Source organism: Pelecanus crispus, chromosome 10 (assembly GCF_030463565.1).
Source record: "Pelecanus crispus isolate bPelCri1 chromosome 10, bPelCri1.pri, whole genome shotgun sequence".
NCBI classification, from domain to species: Eukaryota; Metazoa; Chordata; class Aves; order Pelecaniformes; family Pelecanidae; genus Pelecanus; species Pelecanus crispus.
In genome coordinates, this window is record NC_134652.1 from 29,918,244 (window position 1) to 29,942,250 (window position 24,007).

The window sequence follows — 24,007 nt, forward strand, 5'->3', positions numbered from 1 at the left end:
TCAGTCTCCCACGAAAACAATTTCCCCTTACTGCATTCTGGGTATTTTCCATATAAGGACTCTTAGTTAATGGCATAATTAAGAATTGTCATTCCAGGATTTTTCTTTATTTGACATTAGAAAATTCAACCATCAGTAGGAACCTAGGCTTTAGTTGATCCTCTCTTACTCTTACGTACTACCCACCTTTTTCTTTTAAGTAAGGTAGCATTTATCTGAGAAGAATAAGGAATATTGTTCTGTATCTCCACAATACTTTTTACCCTCTCACTCTCACTGCTAAAGTTCACATTCAAGGTCTGATTACCTTTAACTACTGTAGGTTCCTGTCTTTGTCCTTCAATCTCCCAACTCTCTTTGGTCTCTTCAAATTGTTAGTGTATGCTTTCAGATACATTAGTATTTAGTTGAGAAGAACAGCTCTTTGTTGCTGCTGTTCTGTATTTCCCCTTCAGCCTCCATCTTACCTTTCATTTTTCCTCATTGCCATGTTGCAAGCAGTGTAAATGTTAACAGCACTATTGAAGATGATCTGGCTAGGACCTGTTTTAAGCTAAGGAGGAACTGAATGTGTTGCAAATTGATGTAAACCAGCTGCCAAACGTGACTAAAGGATGCTGTGAGAGGGGGTGGTATGAGACAGTAAGAAGAGCTTCAGGTGTATCGCCAGCACAAAGTCAGTGCTGCATGAGTAAAATATTTTTGAAAGACCAAAGTGTACTTATAACCTCTCCCCTTTGGCAAAAGGCATTCCAGGTTTTTTTTAATCATTAAGCAAATGGCTTTATTTGGAAAAGTGCAAAACATTAATCTTTCTTGATAGACCCTTCACCGTCTTGAATCATGTCCCCAGATATACTGTATTCTTAATTCAGTCAAAATCTCAGTGCAATAAGCAGGTCTGTGATGTACGACATTCTTGCCTCTCTTCTCTCTCTGCTAATTCTTTTTTTTTCCCCTCCAATTTTCTAAGTCCATTTCACACATAGAAAGTGGAAAAGGTGGAAAAGTTTGAAATTTGATGAAAAGTAATTGGAGCCAAAGATACGTGGCCAGCAGTTTCATTTGAAGGCCACTCAATTATAAATGCAGAAGGTATTCACTATCACAGGGCAAGTGCTAATGAACTCATTTGGTATTCATGAGAATGTCAATATCTACCTATTGGTACAAGTTTCATTGAAATTCAGATGCACACCTAGGAACATTCAAGAATTATATTAAATACTGCAAACAGCCAACTCTTCATAAGTTAATTAGTAATATACTTTTTGAAGACAGATTCTCATCTGTTAAATCATTAACAGTCAATGAAGTTATACTGAAGATCTGACCAATTACTTGTGTCAAGGTCCTGGCACATGTTGGAAAAAGAACCTCCATTACATATAGAACTAATTGCTACTTAAAGGGAAAAAAAAGACATAAGGTAGAAGGGGAATTAGTATGGTTGTGGCTGCTGGAGGTTGAAGTTCAGTAAGAAAGTGAAGCAGAGCTTGAGTTACCACTCTGTGTCTATTATTTGTAAGGACAAAGTCCACAGTAACACTGAGATAGCTTACTTAGTTCATAGTTTTGCTATTGCAACACACCACTCTGAGTACCGTAGGCATTGAAAACAGTTTAAGGTAGGCTGGAGCTCTGATTACATACAAAAGGCACAATGTGAACCTTTTGTGACCCAGCTAGAATTTTTTAAAACTTAAAATCTTGAGCTTCTGCATAACTTATGAGAACTAAATTGACAAACCAGCTTGGAATATTTTCTCAGCTGCTTGAGAGATTTATTGTTTCTGCCTATTTTCTATTAATAATACTCCTGCTATCCACCTTTCAATTTCTACTGAGAAATCTGATATTGATATCATATCTCCATTTACTCTTGTGCTGTGTTTTTGCTCCAGCTATATCCATAGCTCATGAAACCACAGCTCAAGGCTGTGTGGTATCATATCTTCTCTCAACTGAGCTTTTCAGAATAGTTTTGGTTTAAGAGACAGTCCTGATGTTCTTAAACCATCTTTAAAAACAAAGGTAGACACCTTGCACTAGTTCATGGTAGCAGTTTAATGAAAGATCAAAAAGCTGTAATGTTTACAGTGTTGTACTTACCTTGTGGCTGAACTAAAGTCTGCTGTCAATTATGAAGCTAAGCCATGCATTTTAATTTTTTCTTCACTTTCTTATGTACACTGACTTGATGAGGGTAGATTTGCATTCTTTTGCAGTTGCAAGAAAGTAGATTCTTTCTAAAATCTTGCCCTTAAAAACTTAATGCCTCTTCTCAAATCTGAAAATTGGCAGTGTAGGCAAGAATCTGCATACTTGTCTGTCAGATTAAATCAGATTAAACAGTGATCTGTTGTTAAAGCAAACTTGGTATAGGTCCTGGGGTCCTGTAGCTGTTTCACAGATTCCCTCTTATTAACAGCAGCACCTTGTGTTTTTTCAAGAGAGCTGATTTACCTTGTGATACAATCTGGATTGTAACCTAGTTTGTCTCTGTAGTATTATACTCTGTTACTTAAAGATTATCTGTCTGCACATCTTTCAACCAATGTACTCAGGAACCATTTATACAAAGTCACAGAATAATTCAGGTTGGGAGGGTCCTCAGAAGGTCTCTAATCGAAATTCTCACTCAAAGCAAGGACAACTATCAAATCAGATGAGGTTACTCTGGTTATTCAGGTTATTCACTCTGGTCTTGAAATATCCTACTAGAAATAATTTTGAGTTTAACTTTCTAGAATTCTTCTGATAAAGCAAATAACTATGTTTTTAAGCCAGGATTTTCAAGGCTGCCTAAGGAATTTGGATGCCTCAGTGGGCATCTAATTTTTTATAGCACAGAATCAAATTATTGAGTCCCAAGATTTCTATAGCAACCAAATTAAAGGTGAGTCAGGCCTTAGAGTGAAAATTGTTACAGTACTTTATAAATATCCAATATTAAAAAGGACTAGCTTGGTAATTTATAACCAGCAATTATGATTTTTTTTTTTTTTCCTGATCAAGAAACTTTGTATTTGCTTTTCTTGCAGTTGTGTCCAAGTTGTTTCTTACTTTTGGCTGTTTTGTCCCACTGTGAGATAGCATTGTAACTCTTGAGGACTTATAAAGTATTGCTGATACTGTGACAGGAATGTCTCTTTCAATGTCTTTTTCAGTCTGTCTGTATTAAGAGAATATATGTTAAAATAAGTATTCATTCTCTTTTGCCATTCCAATGTTGCATGTCTAACATAAAGGAGCACATATAACAGAGTATTTCCCATAAATTATCTCATTATTGTCTCCATAGCATCTTCCAAGGGTGGTTTGTATAAGCATATTGGGGTGCAGTATAAAATGTGATTAACTGTGTTATTTTGTTGGATATAAACTTGATACAGCAGGAGCTAATGCAGTCTGGCTTAGTAAGCCAATAAATGTTTTTGAATGACACCTTCTTGTGTCTTAAATTGTTGTATGACATTAAAAGGGATAAGGAAAAAAGACAATAGGGCAAAATGGGAACTGCAGCTGCTGCTTAGATTTTTTTTTTTTTTTTAAATTGTTGAATGGAACATTTCCAGAAATCTGTTTCCTATATCACATTGAATGCAAATGTATTGTTTAGACCATGAACTAGTTTCACTGTATGAGCTTAGAGATTTTGTACTATTCAAACCATAACAGGCGTACATTCTAGCTGTAAATGGTACATGTGGAGCTATGGACATCTGTATTATGCTGATGAGGGGGTATCAGTTGCATGAACCGATACATAAATTCATTTTTAGTTTTGTGTATGGTTTGCTTTGTATCTCCAGTTTGGGATACGTACGTCACACTTCTATCCTGACTGTAAAAGTGAAAGTCACTGGAGTCTTGGCTTCAGCTGGTTGTGTACCTGTTGTGCTTTCAGCTCTGTGGAATTCTTCAAGCCTGATTTTTCATGTGATCAAGCAGAATTTTTGAAAGGGAACATAAAATAATGAAGTGGTGTAGATTTCACTGCAAATACTGCAAGTATGAAGATGTTATCTTCTGGAGTGATGTTTCATTTCTGGGGAATATAGATTCCCTGGTGATGTGATATGTTTGTTACTGTGCCACTGGGAAGACAGTTCTAAAACAAACAACTTCAAATAACAAGAGAGATTATTTTTTATGAAAAATGAACTGTTCTTAATTTTCTGTATCTTCCATTAAATAACGGTAATACTGTAACTCTTACCCTTTGGCTAACAGAATTACTGAGGAAATCATGTCATTTGTTTGAAAGACACTGGACATCTGCATGAAACATTTATAAAGGACATTCTTTTAGAGTAACTTCTGTGCAAATTTTGTTTTCTTTCTTTTTTTTTTTTAATTTTTCTTCTTGTAATAAACAGTATAGTCAATGTTCCCAAAGTTTTCCTATGTGGCTAAAATGTCTCCAGTTTAGGTCTGCAGAGCTAGTAGCTTCCTGTTCTGTGAATGTTTACAGCATAATGCCATGCACACGCATTCACTGCATAATCCATTGCAGAGTTCAAAGCTGCTGAAAAGAAAATCACTCTTGATGTATGGCCTGGTTTAATTTCACTTTCAGTACTCTGCCCCTCTGTAGTTTACTAGTTTACAGTAAATCTCATGAAAATTGCTGTGTAATATTTTACCAGCTGTTATTCCATCAAGTACAGAGTAACTTTCTGGATTTCTTTTTTTTCTTTACATCAGTTGACAGTGTTAACTTGCGGCAATATACAGCTCACCTTTCCTTCCTTTGCTTCCTTAATGAGCTGGAAAATCACACTTTTAGGGGGAACTAGAGAAGCATGAAATTTAGCTTTTCTGAGCTATTTGCATCAATGGTATGCATTGATGCAATAAAATATAGAGCATATTTGCTTGACAATCTATTTTGCATATGTAGCAAAGAATGGAAAATTATTCTATTATCTGCTCTGTTTGATTAGGTCTATATATAGAGCTAGTGTATAGATTTATACAGATAGTTTTTTATTAATTGTTCCAGACTGTATGTCTGACTGCCTAACATATATTTTTTGGGATTTGCAGTTTGCTTGAAAAATAGTCTGTGTCCATATAAAGTTAATTTCTTAAAAATCTTCCAAATTTCTGAGGAATTTGAGAAGTGTAGATGGTTTGTGAATTCTTGGAAATGACAAAGGAAAGAAAGAATAGTCACTATGGCATTGAGTATGTCATCTTTTGATGCTTTCTGAGAAGAGGCTATGTCTCGCATTACTTTCTGCTAGCAAATGGCATTTTTTGCACAAGAGTGATGATTTTACCCAGAAAGCATTTGCTTAATTTTGAATCTCACTTCATCCATACTTTAAAGTAAAACAACAGCCTAAAATAAAATTCCTACCAATTGTCTATTTCCTGAAAATATGTAGAATAAGTTTGAATACTGAGAAATTAGTGTCTTGTTTTGTCTTGGGAAGGAGGGAGATGAAGAGAGTTTGCCACCCATGAGTAATTTTTTCATCTCCACATACTCTTGTCTGTGAACCACTGTTGTGCTGCTTGACCTCAAACTGTCTTTGTAAGCGAGATGCACTTTCCATCACAGTTCAGGCATTCAAAACTTTGATTTTATGGTGCTAATAGGATAACAGGCTATGCATATGTAGGCTGTCAGGGCAAAGCCTGCAGCGAACCAGAAGGCATACAACTGACTACATTTAAGATGCAGATAAGAATTCTCCACAAAAAATAGTTTGTTAGAGTTCTTATAATCACTGCCAAGATCATTTGGTTACACTGTGTAATTATCAGAAGAAATCCTCTCAAGCAGCTTTCATTTGTCAACAAAATGTGACATGTCATAAATTTGCAATTATTTTGTCAAAGAAGGGCATTTTGTCATGTCCTTTACTCTTGGTGGTTAAAGAAAACTATTTAGCCTGACACTTTATTGCCTGTATGGACAGGTAACTTCAACTCTACTGTTGAATCATTGTGACGTGCCATAAATAGACAGAATATGAAGAAGAATTTTATTACAGAGAAGAAAGCATAACTCTTCTGTATTTTAATTACAACATTCCTTATTAGTTTATTAATAATAATATTACTATTTCATAGTACTGTTTCACAGATCTAATAGTGCCCTCACCAGATACTTTAATGTGTATATTACAGAAGTTATTTAAAATAGGTCTGAAACATGATCAGTAATTCATACTGATTTAAACTTCATAATGGCTTCTAACCTTGGAACATTCTTTTTAGTACAAAGGATATGAAGGTGGAATTAAGTTTAATTTAAGGTGCTATTAAAAAGCCCATGGTTCTAAGCCAGAGGTACTGCATTAAGGAAGGGAACACAGCCGGTATGGTAAAATCAGGCAGATCTAAACAACCTCCAGTATTTGTTTTCTAATATTTTTAGCATTACATCTGAGTTTGGTTCTTGGGTTTCATTGTTTGAATAAGAGATTAGATTTCACACAGTTATTTGCCATGACAAATTTAAACCAGCCCCTTTTATACTCTGTGAAGTGAGGTACCAGTGGGCAGCAGAGATCTTCAGCATTGCTGTGGTTTATCCCCAGCCAGCAACTAAGCACCACACAGCCGCTCGCTCACTCCCCCTGCCCCGGTGGGATGGGGGAGAGAATTGGAGGAGTAAGAGTGAGAAACACTCCTGGGTTGAGATAAGAACAGCTTAATAATTGAAATGAAGTAAAATAGTAATGATAAAATAGCAATACTATACTAATAATATACAAAGCACGTGATGCACAATGCAATTGCTCACCACCCGCCGACCGATACCCAGACAGTTCCCGAGCAGCGATCACTCCTCCCCAGCCAACCCCCCCCAGTTTCTATACTGAGCATGATGCCATATGGTATGGAATAGCCCTTTGGGCAGTTTGGATCAACTATTCTGGCTGTGCCCCCTCCCAGCTTCTTGTGCACCTGGCAGAGCATGGGAAGCTGAAAAGTCCTTGACTGGTGTAAGCAGTAGTTAGCAACAACTAAAACATCAGGGTGTTACCAGCATTGTTCTCATCCTAAATCCAAACCACAGCACTATGCCTGCTACTAGGAAGAAAATTAACTCTATCCTAGCTGAAACCAGGACAAGCATCTAAAATAAATAAATAAATACTAACACTCAGACACTTGCATAGCTAGAAATTGACAGTGTCTGCTCACTTAAATTTGTGTTTTGTTGACATTTATGGGACTTCTTTGTTTCTTTTATTTCTCTAAAAACAGCTAAAGACATCCAGGCTATCACTTATGTTTAGCAGAGATGAGTATTTACCAGAATGTTCAGTGGGGGGACTCCACACACATCCAGCTAAAATGTTAAATGAATTTATTCCTACTGAGTTGACATTTATTTGGGGGTTCTTCCTGGAAAACATATACCTAATAACTTCATTGTTAAAAAAATCTAGAAAGCTCATTACAACTTAAAGGAAAATGCCAAATATTTCTGCAAAGAAATCCTAGATGCAGAAACTTGATCTTGCCCAAAAAGAAAATCAAAGCATACTATGTAACCATAGAGTTTAATGAGCATAGCTCATATTTCAAATAGCAATTAACTGCTCATGAATGAGAAACATAATCATGAATCATGCTGCTGAATAATTGTGATTAATGAATAATTTTTTAAAAAATGTTGCTCTAGTTAAGAATAAATTCTGAACACTAAGGGAGGTAAAATTCTGTCATTTACCATGTTGTATATAGGTGTTAATGATAATATAGAACAGTACAATATGTGGAATTAACTAATTTTCTTGTTCATTAAAATAAGTGCAAATCAGCTGTAGATCATTAATTTATAATGCAATGAGGCATCTGAGAAATTGTGATTATTATTCTGACTAGGAATACTAAATTATTTTTGTTACACTATTTCACTGGACATATCTATCTGCAGTCCACTTTCCGTATCTTTTCATCTCAGTTGCAAATGTGTCACCTGCACTGACACTGAAAGGAAGTACCCTACTTTTCCTGCAGCCCACTTCTCTGGTCTTTCATTGAAGTCCTTGCTAGGGAATGAAGCTGCAACATGAGTAGGATGATCCTTAACCATCAAAAAAACCCAGCAAAAACCAACCAACCCCTTGGTTAAACCTCATAATAGCTGGAAATTGGCTACAGGACAGTGATGATATTTTGAAGTCTTTTTGTTTGTTTGTTTTTCCTTGGAAGTTTTTTTTAACATAACTATTATGGTGTCATGTTTGTTTGGGTGGGGTTTTTTTTCCAAAGTTCATATAAAGAACAAAATGTAAAACAGGGCGTTCTAATAGCTTCCTGGCATAAGACAATAGGGAAGAATAACCCTTGATATGATGGCACTTTCCCTCCAGCGGAAGCACTGCGTCATCAAAAATACTGTAATTTCACTTTGATTTCAACTAGTATCACTTAGGCTTGGGATTTTCTCTCTTCCTTTTTCTGATGAAAAAATAAATGCCCAAGAGACTTGAACAACAGAGCAGTTTTCCTCTGTTAAAAAGGTCAGCAGAGAATTCTCATGGGGTATACATCTGGTGCCTTTGAACTTAGGTTGTCTTGGGACATTACTTGCATTGAAAGTCAAAATAATTTCAAGTATATATGCCATTACAAGCTGCAGAAGTTAATTTCTGTGATCAGAGAGATTATGCTTTGAGTGTCAGAAGAGTGATGGCTGGTGCAGTAGAACAAAATCTCTCTAAATTAGAATTGCTGAGAATCTCAGTGCTTGCCTCAAAACTGATTACTGTTTCTCATCTGTGCTGGAAATAGCAAACATCATCTGACTGGTGAAAGCAGATCCACATTGGCTGTTTTAGCAGCAGGTTTTCAAATGAGCAACAAGTAATTCTAGGGTGGTGGCTAAGAGAACACATCACAACAGAGTGAATTAATGTAAATCCTACTCGCTAATGTGGAAAGTGTTTTGGTTCTTTTGACTGGGATTGTGTATATTGCCACTTGATCAGCTAAGAATTAGACACCTTCATAATAGATATTGCTCTGCCTGTAAGTAGAACAATATAAGTAAAATAACTAGTGTTAGTCACTGTAAAGGCATTCTCAGAAAGATGATTCTGTCATCTACCATGGCATTTGTAGGGGAAGTCAGGTGTATAGTTGCTGCCATAGGAGGATATTAATCGTGTTCATCTTTTAAAAGTGAACTGGAAAGAATTTATTAGGATAGTTAAGTTTACATCACAAGATGAAACCTCCTTTTTTTAAATGTTCATTCAACTTGAAAATCAAAGTGATGGTTAAAATAACTGAAAGCAACACAATTCAGGAAGAAGTCCAGGTGGTAGTAAGCTAGTTTATTTCTGTTCATTGAAGAAATCAGGAAAGCAAGCTGTGTGCAACAGTCTATATGGTTGTTGTTCTCTGTACATTTTTGCTGAGTTGATTAAAAATCACTGTAATTCTACTGATTTCAAGAATACTTGTAGCCACACAAAACCATGCTGAAGAAAACCAGACTAAAAGGATCTGATACTTCATCCTTAACTAAGTGGTTTTGCAAATACAAATGTGTCTAAAAGCTTTTTAGACTTTATGTACAAATAAACGATTATATAGTTAAATAAAAAATAGCGTGTGTGTGATACATAACATTTATATTGGTGTTTCACATGTCTGCTTTAGTAAGTCTTCAGCATTCAAATTAAATGCATTTGTAAAGCACAGCATCATTTTTTTTGAATCTCGTATTGAGTACACATTCTACCTAGCCTTAGGGCTAGCCCTAGGCATATGTGATGTCTTCTTTCTGCTAACTGTTTAAATGCAGCATTTTAGAGGACAGAAATATTGTTAAAAGTAATTGAGAAGTGATAGGTCTGGGACTTATATCTGTCTCTACCAAAGAAGAAAATCTAAAGGAGACTAAATATGGGAGATGGACCAAAGACTCAAGCAAATTCTCAATTTAGAGGTCATGTACCCAAGAAAGGACCTCCATAATGAATAAAAAGCCTAATAAAACATTCAGTAGAACTTATGTACATAGCTCTTCCTCAGTCCTGATGAAAATTCAAGATGGAGAATTTAAATTATCAGTGAATTCTTTCTTTGTCATTCTAGCCTGGAATAATGGCCATCTGAACAGTAACAAAAGTGTGAAAGGGCTTAGATCAAAAAATAAAAATATTTCCTGCTGCTGCTAATAAGACTGTATGGAAACCATCAAACATAGTGAAAGAAGGAAAATGAAACTGATTTGAGAACATTATCTGGAAAGATCTTTTTGTAAATGCTGAATTTTAGGGGTTTTGTTTTTAATTCCTACATCTATTTTTCTTCTGTCACCTTCATTCTTCCTTTTGGTCACTTACCTTTTATCAACTTACTTTCCTTCCCTCTGTCTCTTCTTTGCACTACTTTGTCCTTTTTCTTGTATCTGTGCTTTTTTAAATCCTTGCCTGTTTCTTTCTTGAGTCTGCTCTTCAATCTCCCCTTTTGCTTTATTTATTATTTTCTGACTATAACTAACTTCTTCATCTTATCTTAGTCATAACACCTGCATTCCTTCCTAAATATAGCAGAAAATTGGGAAATTTCAAAAGTAAAAAAAAACCCCATATATAATAGCATAAATAAAGGTGGAAGCCAACCAACTATGTTTTGGAAGGAGAAAAAAATACCCAGTTTGCTTTTTGTATCTTTACATATTGTTCCTCCAGAGAATTTGGGTAACTGCATATTCATGAGAATTGCAGTGGTCTATGAACTAGGAAATTTATGCTAGGAATACATGTACAGTGATGCAAAAATCTGTGTTGGGAATACACTTACCATTGCTTGCTGGACCAGATTCTGTAGTTAGAGAGCAGGAAACGAGCACAGCACCACACACTTTAGGCTCCAAGACTGTCAGTGCTGTTTCTGTGTACTTTCAGATCTCAAAATAGTACAGATGTGACCCAGATAACTCCAAGCATATGATCTATTTGTTCTGTGGGAACATCCAGGACACTGTTAGAAAGCTCATGCAGCCTGTACTTTTACTGAAGGAAGACCAACTAACCCACATAAGATTAGAGTGGTGTTGACTAACAAAACTGGGCCTGAGTCAACAACCCCTGACTCAACAACCCCTGTGTGTCACAGTAGAAACAAAAATCCCCACAAGCTCTCCAAACAACTCCCTCTAAAGCAATAGAAGGAGTTTACAGCAGATGGGCGCTTACTATTCTGTGACTGTATCATTTTCAATCTGGTGCTAGGATTCTGAAAGCCAGACTTGCTCTATTGTCAAACCATAGTCTTAGATAAATCACCATCCAACAGAAGTAGTGAAATATTGTAAATGAGTCACTCTTCAAAGAAGTGCTAAAATCTATAACAGATTATGGACAATGAAAGATTGTACTATATTTACAGGTTAGCTGTGGTGGTTGTCGTTCTGTTCCCCCTTACTTTGACATTCTGCCCACTTTCCTGTTTTCCTTGCAATTTTTTAAATTTAATTTGAAAAAAACCAACCAACCAAACACCACCACCACCTCAAACACAAAACCATTTATCTGAAAAATAAATATAGCTAGGTAGGAACGGAAATCATCACTAAATGGCAGCTTCTGTTGCCACAAGAATCTTTGAGCATTTGCTTATAAGAGAGCAGAAGAACTGGGATAATGAGATATGATTTCTGTCTCTCCAGTAGTGTAGCCTCAAAAATCCTCTTCTAAAACAGATCACTTTCCCTGCAGTTTGTCATTGCAGAAAAATATCCAGTTTGTAAGGTGTGCAAGGAATGCATTTGTCCTGCCATGAAAGTGGCACTGAGAAGCCTAGCTGAGACTAAATTTTAATATATCTATGTCTTTATCTATACAAAAAATATAGACAATAGACATCTAGATGTGCCATCTAAGTAAAAATACCTATGCAAGCAGAGTGTGTTGATACTTCCTGGAACCAGTGATGCTCCCTGATTAGTGCTGTAGGGTGGTGTTTACTAAGTATTCACTAGTGTGCCTTCACTAGAAGTGACTGGTAAGGTTTCCAACCTATTGTCAGTGTTGCACAATGCTCCTACATCTGACAGAGCTTTATGAAAGTCAATGATGTTAAGCATGTTTCTTCAGTCTCCTTTACCTCTCCCAACCTGTGCAACATGTTCCACTAATATGCTTGACAGTCTTCTTTCTCCCTGCTATGTACCAAATTAATTCGCTAGGTAAAAATGCCATTTGGGACAAATACAGGTATTTGGACATTTAGTTTTCCAAAACTGGTTGTCTAAATTTTATTTTTACAAATAATAACTTTCCGATAACTTGAATATGATTGAGTTTTGTTTTGGTGGTTGTTTGTTTTTTTTCCCCCCCCTCATGAGAAGCGCTAGGTGAAGATAAATATTTAAAATGAACTCATACATATTTATTGGGGGGAAAAAGTCTTTCACAGGTATTAAAAAAATTTTCCTCCCTCTATCCTCTGGGCATTGGTCTGCTACTTTTTCCCCTTTTGAATCTCTACAGACATTCTTGTAAACAAATTGGTGAGTGTTGGTATGCTTTTTTCCTTCCTTTTTTTTTTTTCTTTTTTTTTTTTCCCCCTCCAAAAACTTCAGAATTGTGAGAATTATTCATGGAGATAGCTAGCAATATTTCATTTTAGTTCATTGGGTTAGAAGATCTTCAAGATTTTTTAGCAGAGAATTAACAAGTCCACGTGACTGAGCTGTTCAGTCATACATGACAAGGAAGAGTTTTAGTGTATAGCTTATGTGCAATGTAAGGATGAAGTGAATGGCTTTAAGTATATGAAGAACTTTCAATAATGAAAACTAATTGAGCAGCAATCTATCAATTCATACATTTTATACCAGTAGATAGCATTAAAATAATTTGTGTGTTGAAAACAAATGATCATACTGTGTTAAATATATTATCTAGTTTATCCCTAAGACTTGATAGCGATGAAAACAAACAAAAAGATTGTATCAAAATCAGTATGGTATGTAAAGCCGTAGGTCTTGGAAAGTTAACACTGATGTCTTTCACAGAGGAAAGCAGGGACAAATGTGATCAATAAATGATCATTTTGTTTCCATGTTTTTAAAAATTAGTTAGAGGCCAATAGAGGGGTTAATTTAATGAGGCAGTGGTCATTGAATGACATGGATGCTGTGGAAAGGGAACCGGAAGAGTTATGAACTGAACGGCATGGGAATAACCTCACAAAAGACAGGAAAAGAGAGAAACAGTGAAGGCTAACAATGTGAAAATATTCAAGATTATTCCAAGCTTTAGAATTAATGATGGTTTACTTTTTTGTTTGTTTGTTTTTCCCTCTAGTTAGGGGATGCACTCTATTGAACTGAGATGCATGTTAAGATAACAAGTATGAAATAAAGGAAGATGTAGAGGTGGTAGTGGAAACTTCACGGTTCAGAATTCAGTGCATGTGAACTAGCAGCCCAGTCAGTGTTTTCCAGTTTATACAAGGGGAAGGCCTCTGTTGTATACATGAGAATGGTGAATACAATATTTCATTGCACAGACTGAATGAAAATATGTGGGGAAACAACACTTTTTTTTTTTACTAGAAATGCTTAGTTTACCCACAAAGGAAATACTTTGGTTTTACTACAGATACTTGTTTTTTAAGCGGGAACTTGAAAATACTTATTATTATTTCTAATCAGGTTGAATTTTTTAATGTGGTGGGTTTTTTTGTTTTGTGAAGAGCTGTCTGACATACTTCACTGGAATGATATACTTCACTTTTCATTTCAATATATAGATTATAAAATGTGGTTTAGAACATAGCACAGGTTCTGCTATTATTGTTTGTTTTCTGTTCCTTTAGGGAGGTCCTCTACTTCAGTAAATTTCTTAGGTTTTTCCCTTTTTTTTCTATGTACTGTTTTGATGGCGAGATCCTTTCGGTGTGTCCCCCCACCCTTGGGCCATATCTGGTATAGCAGTTGTTTTGACTTAATTCTTCATATTGGTCCAAGGTATATTTCCTTCTCCTTTTCTGAGTAAGACTCGAGATTTAAGAAAAAGAAATCATCAATCAGTTTGACAAATCTTGGCATTTGTTGGCATTTGCTATGCTGCTAATCCACAGAAATCTAGTATTTTTTTGTGAACATTTGCCTTCTGAAAGTATTTAAAAGTCTGTCTATAGTCTTGGTGGATTTCCAACTCTTAAATCCATATGCTAAGATGGAAAATGACATTTGAGTTGAAGATTTTTGAGTTTGATTTTTTTTTTTTGAGCAATTTTTTTTTTTTAAGCTGTTGCATGCCAATGTGTTTTGGGTTTTGTTTTTTCTTTTTCTGTACAGCTTTGTAGATTTGGCAAAGTCTTTGAACATATTCACTTCTATGACTTTTCACATTATATCTGAGTGAAGCTGTGGGCTATTGTTGCTTCAGAACTATGAACAGCATCCCTTGTAATGCTAGACAAATCCTTCGAGATTTGCTTCCATGATGGTTGAGCTCTTGAAAGAACTGTAGATGATAGCAGAATCTAATTCCAATGTATTATTGTGTGTCTCTAGAAGTTTGTTACACCCTTCTCATTGAAGGCAATGAAAAATAGAACAGATGAGAGAATATTGATGTCTGTACTAACTTTTTTCCCACTCTCTCTGTGTTTGCCTCTTTATTAGTGAGCAGAAAAATCTTAACAAAGTTGGTAATTTTTACTAGAATACTATACTTCCAGATAGTGAAGTATGTTTGCTTATTTACAGATAGTCATTATATCCAAGCCTTTAATACAGCATCTTGTCACATAGAATGTACTATACTTCTGTTAGCCTGGAAGTTTTGTATGCTTACGATAAGCTTTGATTGAATTTACTATTTTCATTTGATTGAAAAGAGAAAGAAGAGAAAAAGTGATCCTTGAAAGTCCACTGCTGGCCCTGGATTTGAAGAGAGATTCTCAGAAATATTTAGCTAATTAGTAAGCCTGAAGCAATTAGCTGGGAATTAGTGAATCCTGTGGACAAAAAAATGGTTCAGACTTTGCTGGCAACCATGGTCAAGGTTCACAGGAAAGCCTTATGTCACAGCTGAATCAATTTTGTGTATGCCTTCTACAGAGGTGCTTCACTCACATTTTGAACTTCTGAGCATCTCAGTGTGATGGCATGATCTGTGCTTGCCGAAAAACATCAACATGATTTTCTTTTAAACTGAGACCCTTTCTTGATACTCAGACCATGTGAAAGGGGCCTGAATAAGTCTAATTGTACTTACATGCCCTTTAATCTGCAAAGAAAGTGTAAAGGACACTTAATACCACTGAAAATCAGATTTTGCTGTCAGTTATGTAGAGTAGATCATGAAACTTTCAACCTGTTATTAACATTGTCTTCTGAATGCTGCTAAATTCCTTATTGACTTATTTATTTTTAGTGACTATGTGTCTAAAATGCCATTAAAGTAAGAATTATATTTTTAGTTCAGATCAGTAGAGAACAGAACAGTTGACTTTTTACAGCAAAACAATTGAGAGCATCATTCCCGTATATTCAGATCTCTCATCCAAGACAGTGGAGAAATCTAACATAAAAGAAACTATTAAAGCAGTGCAATGTAAATTAAAATCATGTCCAGAGCAAAATGTGCTTAATATGCTAACTCCAAACTCCCTCCCATCCCTTTGGATTTAACAACCATTTTCAAGTACAGTAACTCAGAATATGCAATTTAGTTCCACTTGACCAACAAAGAAATACAAGAAGAAATTACTTTAGCAATACATTGTTCAATTAATGTTCAAGTACATTGAGATTCATCATGAGAATTCTAGATATGTGCATATAGCATTAATCAACCCAGTTGTTGTTATCTGGGTTCTTGTATGCAAGCTCTCCAGTTAAAAAAACATTTTCAGCTAAAACACAACAGACACATTAATGAATGAGGATGGAACATATTTAAAACAATTCTCATAGCAAGTTGAAAGGTTTTATCACTAATCAGCTATTGGAATAGGGTGTGAGATTCATACTGAGCCTGCAAATAGGATCAAAGTAAAAAATAAATAGAATAAATCAATAGAATGCAATGTAGAAAATGGGTATTTCTAGAAATTACGCACAAACTTTTAGGAAAATGCTGGTAAAATTTGTTGCCAAACAACAACTACAGGTTTCTCTGAATAATACAGATGGCCTTTGTTTAAACACTTCTTAGAAACATCTCCTTGAGGGTATTTTTCATAATTTTGGTAATAAGCCTGTGTTCATTTCAGTCCCAGATTGACTTGAGAAGTACTCTCTACAAAAGTTTTCTTCAACTGAGTAAGAATAGCAATCTCTGTTATGAAGGCACCTAATTGTATGAAAGGAAATACATGAAGAAAACAGAGCCACAGTAGAGCATTTGTGAGTGGCTCGTAAGCTGGCACTGTAAGAGAAAAATATCCCTCATTTCCTCTAATTTGCTTCCTTGGGTGGGATCCCCAGAAAATATACATTAGAAGAGTTGCAGTATGTTTAGATGTTAATTTTTTAATGTCCTCCATTTCAGTTACATACCTGACCAGTTTGAAAGTTTCAAGAACCATTATGCCTTTTTCACTAGCGATTTAGAAATTGCAACATTTCCCCCAACATTCCCAATCCTTCAAACAGAGCCCTGTATCTCAGAATAATGATGGTTCTTGCAGGACATCGAAAATAGATTTCATATTAACAAACTGGCTGAAGAAGAAAATCGCCCACTGAACCCTGCGGACATGAAACCATTTTATTCTGTAACAGTAAAGGTTTATTCTGGTTTTTGACTTTTAAGTAGATTTTCCCCCTGTGTACTCTGATCTCTTGTCAGTAAGAGTCAATGGGCAAAAGACCTTGATTTTGGCTTCACCAAGGGCAAGTCCCGCCTGACCAACCTGGTGGATTTCTGTGAAGGAGTGACTGCATCTGTGGACAAGGGAAAAGCAACGGATGTCATCTATCTGTACTTTTGTAAAGTCTTTGACACAGTCCTCCACAGCATCCTTCTCTCTAAATTGGGGAGGTATGGATTTGATGGGTGGACTGTTCGGTGGATAAGGAATTGGCTGGGTGGTCGCATCCAGAGGGTAGGTGTCAACAGCTCAATGTCCAAATGGAGACTGGTTACAAGTGGTGTCCCTCAGGGGTCTGTTCTGGGACCAGTGCTGTTTAATATCTTTATCAATGACATAGACAGTGGGATTGAGTGCACCCTCAGCAAGTTTGCAGACGACACCAAGCTGAGTGGTGCAGTTGACACGCCAGAAGGACAAGATGTCATTCAAAGGGACCTGGACAAGCTGGAGAGGTGGGCCTGTGTGAGCTTCATGAGGTTCAACAAGGTCAAGTGCAAGGTCCTGCACCTGGGGTGGGGCAACCCCCAATATCAATACAGGCTGGGAGATGAAGGGATTGAGAGCAGCCCTGAGGAGAAGGACTTGGGGGTACTGGTGGATGAAAAGCTGGACATGAGCCGGCAATGTGTGCTTGCAGCCCAGAAAGCCAACCATATCCTGGGCAGCATCAAAAGAAGCATGGCCAGCAGGTCGAGGGAGGTGATACTGCCCCTCTACTGTGCTCTGGTGAGACCTCACCTGGAGTACTGCATCCAGCTCTGGGGCCCTCAGCACAAGAAGGACATGGACCTGTTGGAGCGGGTCCAGAGGAGGGCCACAAAAATGAGGGCTGGAGCACCTCTCCTACAAGGACAGGTTGAGGGATTTGGGGTTGTTCAGCCTGGAGAAGAGAAGGCTGCGGGGAGACCTTGTTGCAGCCTTTCAGTACTTGAAGGGGGCCTATAGGAAAGATGGGGACAATCTTTTTAGCAAGGCCTGTTGTGACAGGACAAGGAGTAATGGTTTTACACTAAAGGAGGGCAGATTTAGACTGGATAAGGAAGGAATTTTTTACAATGAGGGTGGTGAAGCACAGGAACAGGTTGCCCAGAGAGGCAGTGGAGGCCCCATCCCTGGAAAGATTCAAGGTCAGGTTGGACGGGGCTCTGAGCACCCTGATCTGGTTAAAGCTGTCCCGGCTCACTGCAGAGGGGTTGGGCTGGATGACCTCTAAAGGTCCCTTCCAACCCAAAGCATTCTAGGATTCTTTCCTATCTTTCACATTAGCACATTTTTAACAGCGTGCAGCTATTCATTAACTTACAGAAGCCTTACTTTTGTCACCTCTTGAGACCATCATAGCTTTCAGTAGATTATATAATCCTCTGCATTTTTTGTCAATGAAAACCGGAAGCAAACCAGCTGTCATTTTAGAAGAAATCTGAAAGAAACCTTTTGAAAAGCATTTAAAGGTGTTTTCCATCAATAAAACAGCATGGGCTTTTTATTGGCATCAATATATATTAATCCTTCTGACATTTACTTAGGCAGCCTATGTTTTATGACATAGAAGCCAAAAGTTTTCTGGTTATAAATGACAGCACAGGATTAGTTGGTTTGGAAAGCAACCTTTCAATCTAGTCCCAAATACAAAATGGGAGTGTGGGTGTATAATAAAAAGATACTGAGATTGTAGTAAATTTCTGTGATACGAACACAACAGTTTATAATTTTGTCAATTTTCTAAAATTGCGCAAATGACTTGACTTGGTCAAAACCATCCAGCAGGTGATATCTGACATAAAGCAGCTGTTCCCTCCACAGCTGTAATCTGTGAATTCCAAACTTAAATTAGGTCATGTACAGTCCAAAGCAAAAATTATGTCTGCCCCAGAGAGTACAAAAAAAGGTGGAGATCAGAGGGACATAACCAGTTCAGGGACCTCCGAAAAGCACATCTGTTGATCTTGCCATGAAAGCCTGTGGTCTTATTGTCTCTAGCAGCCCATTTGTTGTCAAGACTTTTAGAGGTATTGTGGAGAAAAAGAAATTTGAAGAAGCACTTCAGTGAAATCCACAAGCTAACTATGTGACTGGTTATAGAGAGCTTTTTCCAAGCCTGAGGTGCAACCTGGAAGAAATAGCAATATGCTATTGCTATTTCAATTTGAAAATTGAATGAACAGATGGTGGGTGCTGCCCTTACACATTGCTCTGAGAAGCTGAATCTCCTGACACTGAACCAGAATGGGATGAGGATTGAACTTCTGGAAATGAAGACATACAGCTAATGGTCCTACATGACAGAAAAAGGGAACTGGTAGAAGAATGCTAAGAGTTGTAGCTGATACACTGAGAAAAGGATATTTGCAGCAAGATTCGGAATGTAAATTGATAGGATAGAACTGTATTTACTAAGATCAAAGGAAAGTACATGGGGCTTATTGAGATCCAGGATAGTGAAAGAGTGGGTGAGCTTTAAATCTGTCAGTGATTCACCACCATTCCTGTCAGTGCATACACATCCAGGTAATAGAGTGTAGCTCTAAAGGCTTCATAGAAAATCAACTTGACCTGCCACCATGCATGAGCCGTGAAATGCTTTTCACAGAATCATAGAATTAGGTTGGAAAAGACCTTTAAGATCATCAAGTCCTGTACCTCATATTTGTGGTATTTCAGATTCATTATTTCAAGGAAATTATGTGTTTGGGGATTATAGAATAAGGCAGTAGAATTCCATTCTTGTCTTTTTCCTTAGTGATTGACAGCTAATATAAATTCTGCTCTTTTGAACTGCAACTGAGTGGTACCAAACTCAAACAATTTGGACACTGTAGTCTTAGTCCAAGCCCCATGTCATATTGGGTTTCCTCCTTGACTTCAGTGGGCTTCGCTTTCAGGCTTTTTTTTTTTTTGCTTTGTTTTGTTTTTATTTTATCTTGTAAATTCATTTTTGTTTGTCGTGCTTAACTTCAGGTTACCGATTAAGCTGCTTGATTTCTGGTACTAAGGAAAGATCATTCTGTCCAAAACTAAAACATCTGCAGAATAAACAAACTTGTAAACGGTAAAAACTGCTTGTTCCTCTATCTTCCCTTGCTTGTTTTATGCCAGTATTTATTACAGAAAACAAGGTGGATAGTTCTGTCTTAGCACATCTCTAGCTGTTATGTAATAGGGTTTTTAGGAAGAAAAAAGACTTCTCTCTATTACCTTCCAAAGTCAGGAAATGTAAGTCCATTTTAAGGAAATACTTTTCTATTATCAGAGGATGCGAGAGAGAGGATAGCAGAAGATTTTCCATTTTCTCTGAGTAGCACTGTTTCCACTGAAAATGCTAGTCCTAATTCTTTTGAGTTGATGCATACCTATTTACATGAGTAAGGAGAGTTTATGAACAAAAGTATGTATGTTACTTGAGTAGCTTCATCCACTTGGCATAAGTAAGAGTAGATTTTAGCACAAGGAAGACCTGAAAACTGTTTCTGCATTCCATAATACTGTGCTTTCTGCACCAACCTAGATCAGAAACTATATCTTTGGTGCTCTATTGCTGTCACACCTTCAATGCTATCATGCAATTTTATCTACATTTCCAGCAGGGATTTTACCTATACAATGCTATCAAAATTCCAGTGCATTGTCCATTGTTCAGGGATTGAAATTTATTTTTCTTTGTGAGAGACTGTTCCCACTCTGCTAAGTACCTCTTTCAGTAATCCTTGTCCACTTTCACTGCATAACTCCTTTAAAAAAAAAAAAAAAAAAAAAAAAAAAGTTGTTCAAACAGATATTTCTGAATTGTGTATCTTAGTGGCTTAGCTATCTCTGTGGGATTTCCAAAAGTGGATGATCACTCTTTGTTGTGAACTATCCTTACTTAGGTAATGGCTAATAAGCTCTGCAGCCCCTAAATGAGGGCACTGAAGAAGACAACTTCTAGTGAGTTAAATGGCTGATCGTAGAATAGAAGCTAGTATGTGTAAGTTTTTTGTCAAGGTGCAGTGGGATGAGTATCTAAAGATTGAGAGACAGCAAGGTGTATACAAGAATTGAATTTGGTATGCGATTACCTTGCCTAGTTGCCTCAATGATAAATTCAAATTAGGTTTCATGTTTGCAAGGGACTAACTGCATTGACTGGCAGTTTGAATATGAAAATATCCATTTTACACACAATCAACTCCACACAGAAATATCTGGGTATTTAGAGACCTCTGACCACTTCTACTTTGTTCAGAGGTATAGATTTCTTCTTTGAAGCTGCATTGCCTGGGATAAAGATGAATGAAACCAAGTCAGACTTCACTGAAGTCTAATTTTTCTGCTTTTCAGAGTTCAAGAGGCTACAATGCACATGCATGCCTTACACAAGTTCCAACAGCCAGCATCAAACCTGATGAAAAAGACTTTCATCAAAGTCTTTTCTATTAGTCTCCATAATAAGAGAGCTAGCTGAAAGATACTGCCACTGTTCTCATCTAATATTGTAACTCCTGCTTGGAATCTGTGATGCAGTTTTATCATTTCTCTAAATGAATGCAATTCAAATAAACAGCAAATCAATCAGAAGGTACAGGACACTGAACAAAAGTAATTGTATTTAGCAACCTTAAGTTGACAAATTACTTCTCTTAAGCATTTGCTTTTCTGGTAAATCTACCTCTCTGCTGTCAAAATTACTTTGGATCAAAATGACATCAGAAATGCTGTAATTTGACCCATGTTAGATTTGCCATATCCTTCCTTTTTCTCTAACAGTTGCAAAAAAAAAAAAAAACACCACCACAACCAAGAAAAAAAGGGAAGTTCAAAGGTAATTTTTACTACTAATTCACAGAAGTATATAAACACACTCTTTTCTGAGGTCTCAACCCCACCTCCACTGAATTTACGTATTGTCCTTCTACTACCTAGCAAACCTTTCTGTCTCCAGAATTACGACCGTATCTGATTTATTGCTGCAGACAGAGTAGTACTTTTCTTCTTCAGCATACCTTACTTACAGTCCAAGTGTGTTGTATCAAGTTCTAAATATCTCTAGAACACCAAGGGTAGAAATTTTAGTAAAATGGAGGGCTCCCAAAGGCTTTTTTCCTACAGCAAGTGCAAAAGGAAAATGAAAAGATGAGTAAGAGAAGTACCTGCAGAGCAAAGATCTTTGGATTCTGTCATATTGTCCTGTTCACAAGCACAGTGAATAATGTGAAGCACATCAAGTATTGCCATACCTAATATTTTCCCAGATACCTGGAAAACATTATGCCAGGTTCCCTGCTGTGCTTGGTACAGGACTGTCCTGGTTTTGGCTGGGATAGAGTTAATTTTCTTCCTAGTAGCAGGCATAGTGCTGTGTTTTGGATTTAGGATGAGGACAATGTTGATAACACGCTGATGTTTTAGTTGTTGCTGAGCAGTGCTTACACCAGTCAAGGACTTTTCAGCTTCCCATGCTCTGCCAGGTGCACAAGAAACTGGGAGGGGGCACAGCCAGAATAGTTGATCCAAACTGGCCAAAGGGCTATTCCGTACCATACGGCGTCATGCTCAGTATAGAAACTGGGGGGGGTTGGCTGGGGAGCAGCGATCGCTGCTCGGGAACTGGCTGGGTATCGGTCGGCGGGTGGTGAGCAATTGCATTGTGCATCACGTGCTTTGTATATTATTAGTATAATATTGTTATTTTTATCATTACTATTTTACTTTATTTCAATTATTAAGCTGTTCTTATCTCAACCCAGGAGTGTTTCTCACTCTTACTCCTCCAATTCTCTCCCCCATCCCACCGGGGCAGGGGGAGTGAGCGAGCGGCTGTGTGGTGCTTAGTTGCTGGCTGGGGCTAAACCACGACAATGACATAGAAGGTGATTCTTATTTCTTAGGATCTGTCTTTAGATCTGGTGGTAGGCAGAGTAAATTTAAGACATAGCTGGAGGACTTCTGTGGATTTGCAACACACACACTTATTGTTGGAGGGGGAAGGGCAGCACAGGAAACATATTTAGTATTCTTTTAAGCTACAGAATCTCTCTGTTGACTACTGGTTGCCATTTAGTTACTTATTTCTGTTGCCTGAGTTGGACAGGTACAACCTGTAATGCCTGTTATAGCCAATATTTCCAATAACTCAAATTTACATCTCCTCAATGAAAGATAAGAGTGAGTTAGTGATTTTCCTTTCTCTGTGAAAAAATATGGGGAGGGAGTGTATTGGTGTGCTGTTTGTTTTGAATACACATGGGATCTCTTGTACTTTTTGTCAAGGAGAATTTCTCCTGCTCAGATACTTGATACTGCAGATGGGCAAATCTTTCTTGGATTTCTTTGGCAATATTTCTGGCCCAGGGACATTTCCCCTTCTTTTTGTTAGAATGTACTTGAGTATCAATCTTCCTGAGTGAGTGTGTGTGTGTTTATGTATGCATGGCACAGTATATGTACAGTATGCCTATCATATAGATGTTAAAGATGCATGTGTATAGTATAGATACGTGATATAGTATAGATATATGGAATATAATATGTTTCATAAGGAATTGTATGTGTCACCTGGGAAATGTTGGGAAATTCCTACAGAGGGATTCCTAGAAAGCTCCAGAAGATTATAAGAAAGATTCTGGATCCTAGAAATTCCTGGAAAGCAGTGGCATGTTCCTGGAAAAGCTATAGATAGATCCAGTAGTCCCTAGAAAGTAGTGGAGAAGTCTCAGAAAGGCTCTTGATCCAGGAATTCTGAGAAAGCAGTTAAATATTTCAAGAAAGCTTTGGGTGGTTCTGCGAAAGCTTTAGATCTGGGGATTCTTAGGAAGTAACACAAAATTTGTAGACCAATACTATGACATTCCTAGAAAGTGGTGGAAAATTCTTGAAAGCAGAGATGGAAAGTCCAAGAAAGCAACAGGGGAAAATTCCTAAAGAACACCTAGAGTACTCCTAGAAAGCAGTGGGGAAATTCCTAGAAAACATCAGGAGAATTCCTAGAAAGCATTGGGGAGATCCCTAGGAACCCATGGGAACCATCCTAGGACGTATAGATAAAAGTCACATGAAGTAGTGTGGAAATTCCTAGAAAGCACAAGAAAAAAATCCTAGAAAGCTTTATGAGGGTTTCTAGAAAGAACACTTCAAATGCCTAAAAAGTAGGAGGGAAATTCCTAGAAAGCATTAGCAGGATTCCCCAAATTTCTAGGGAATATCCTAG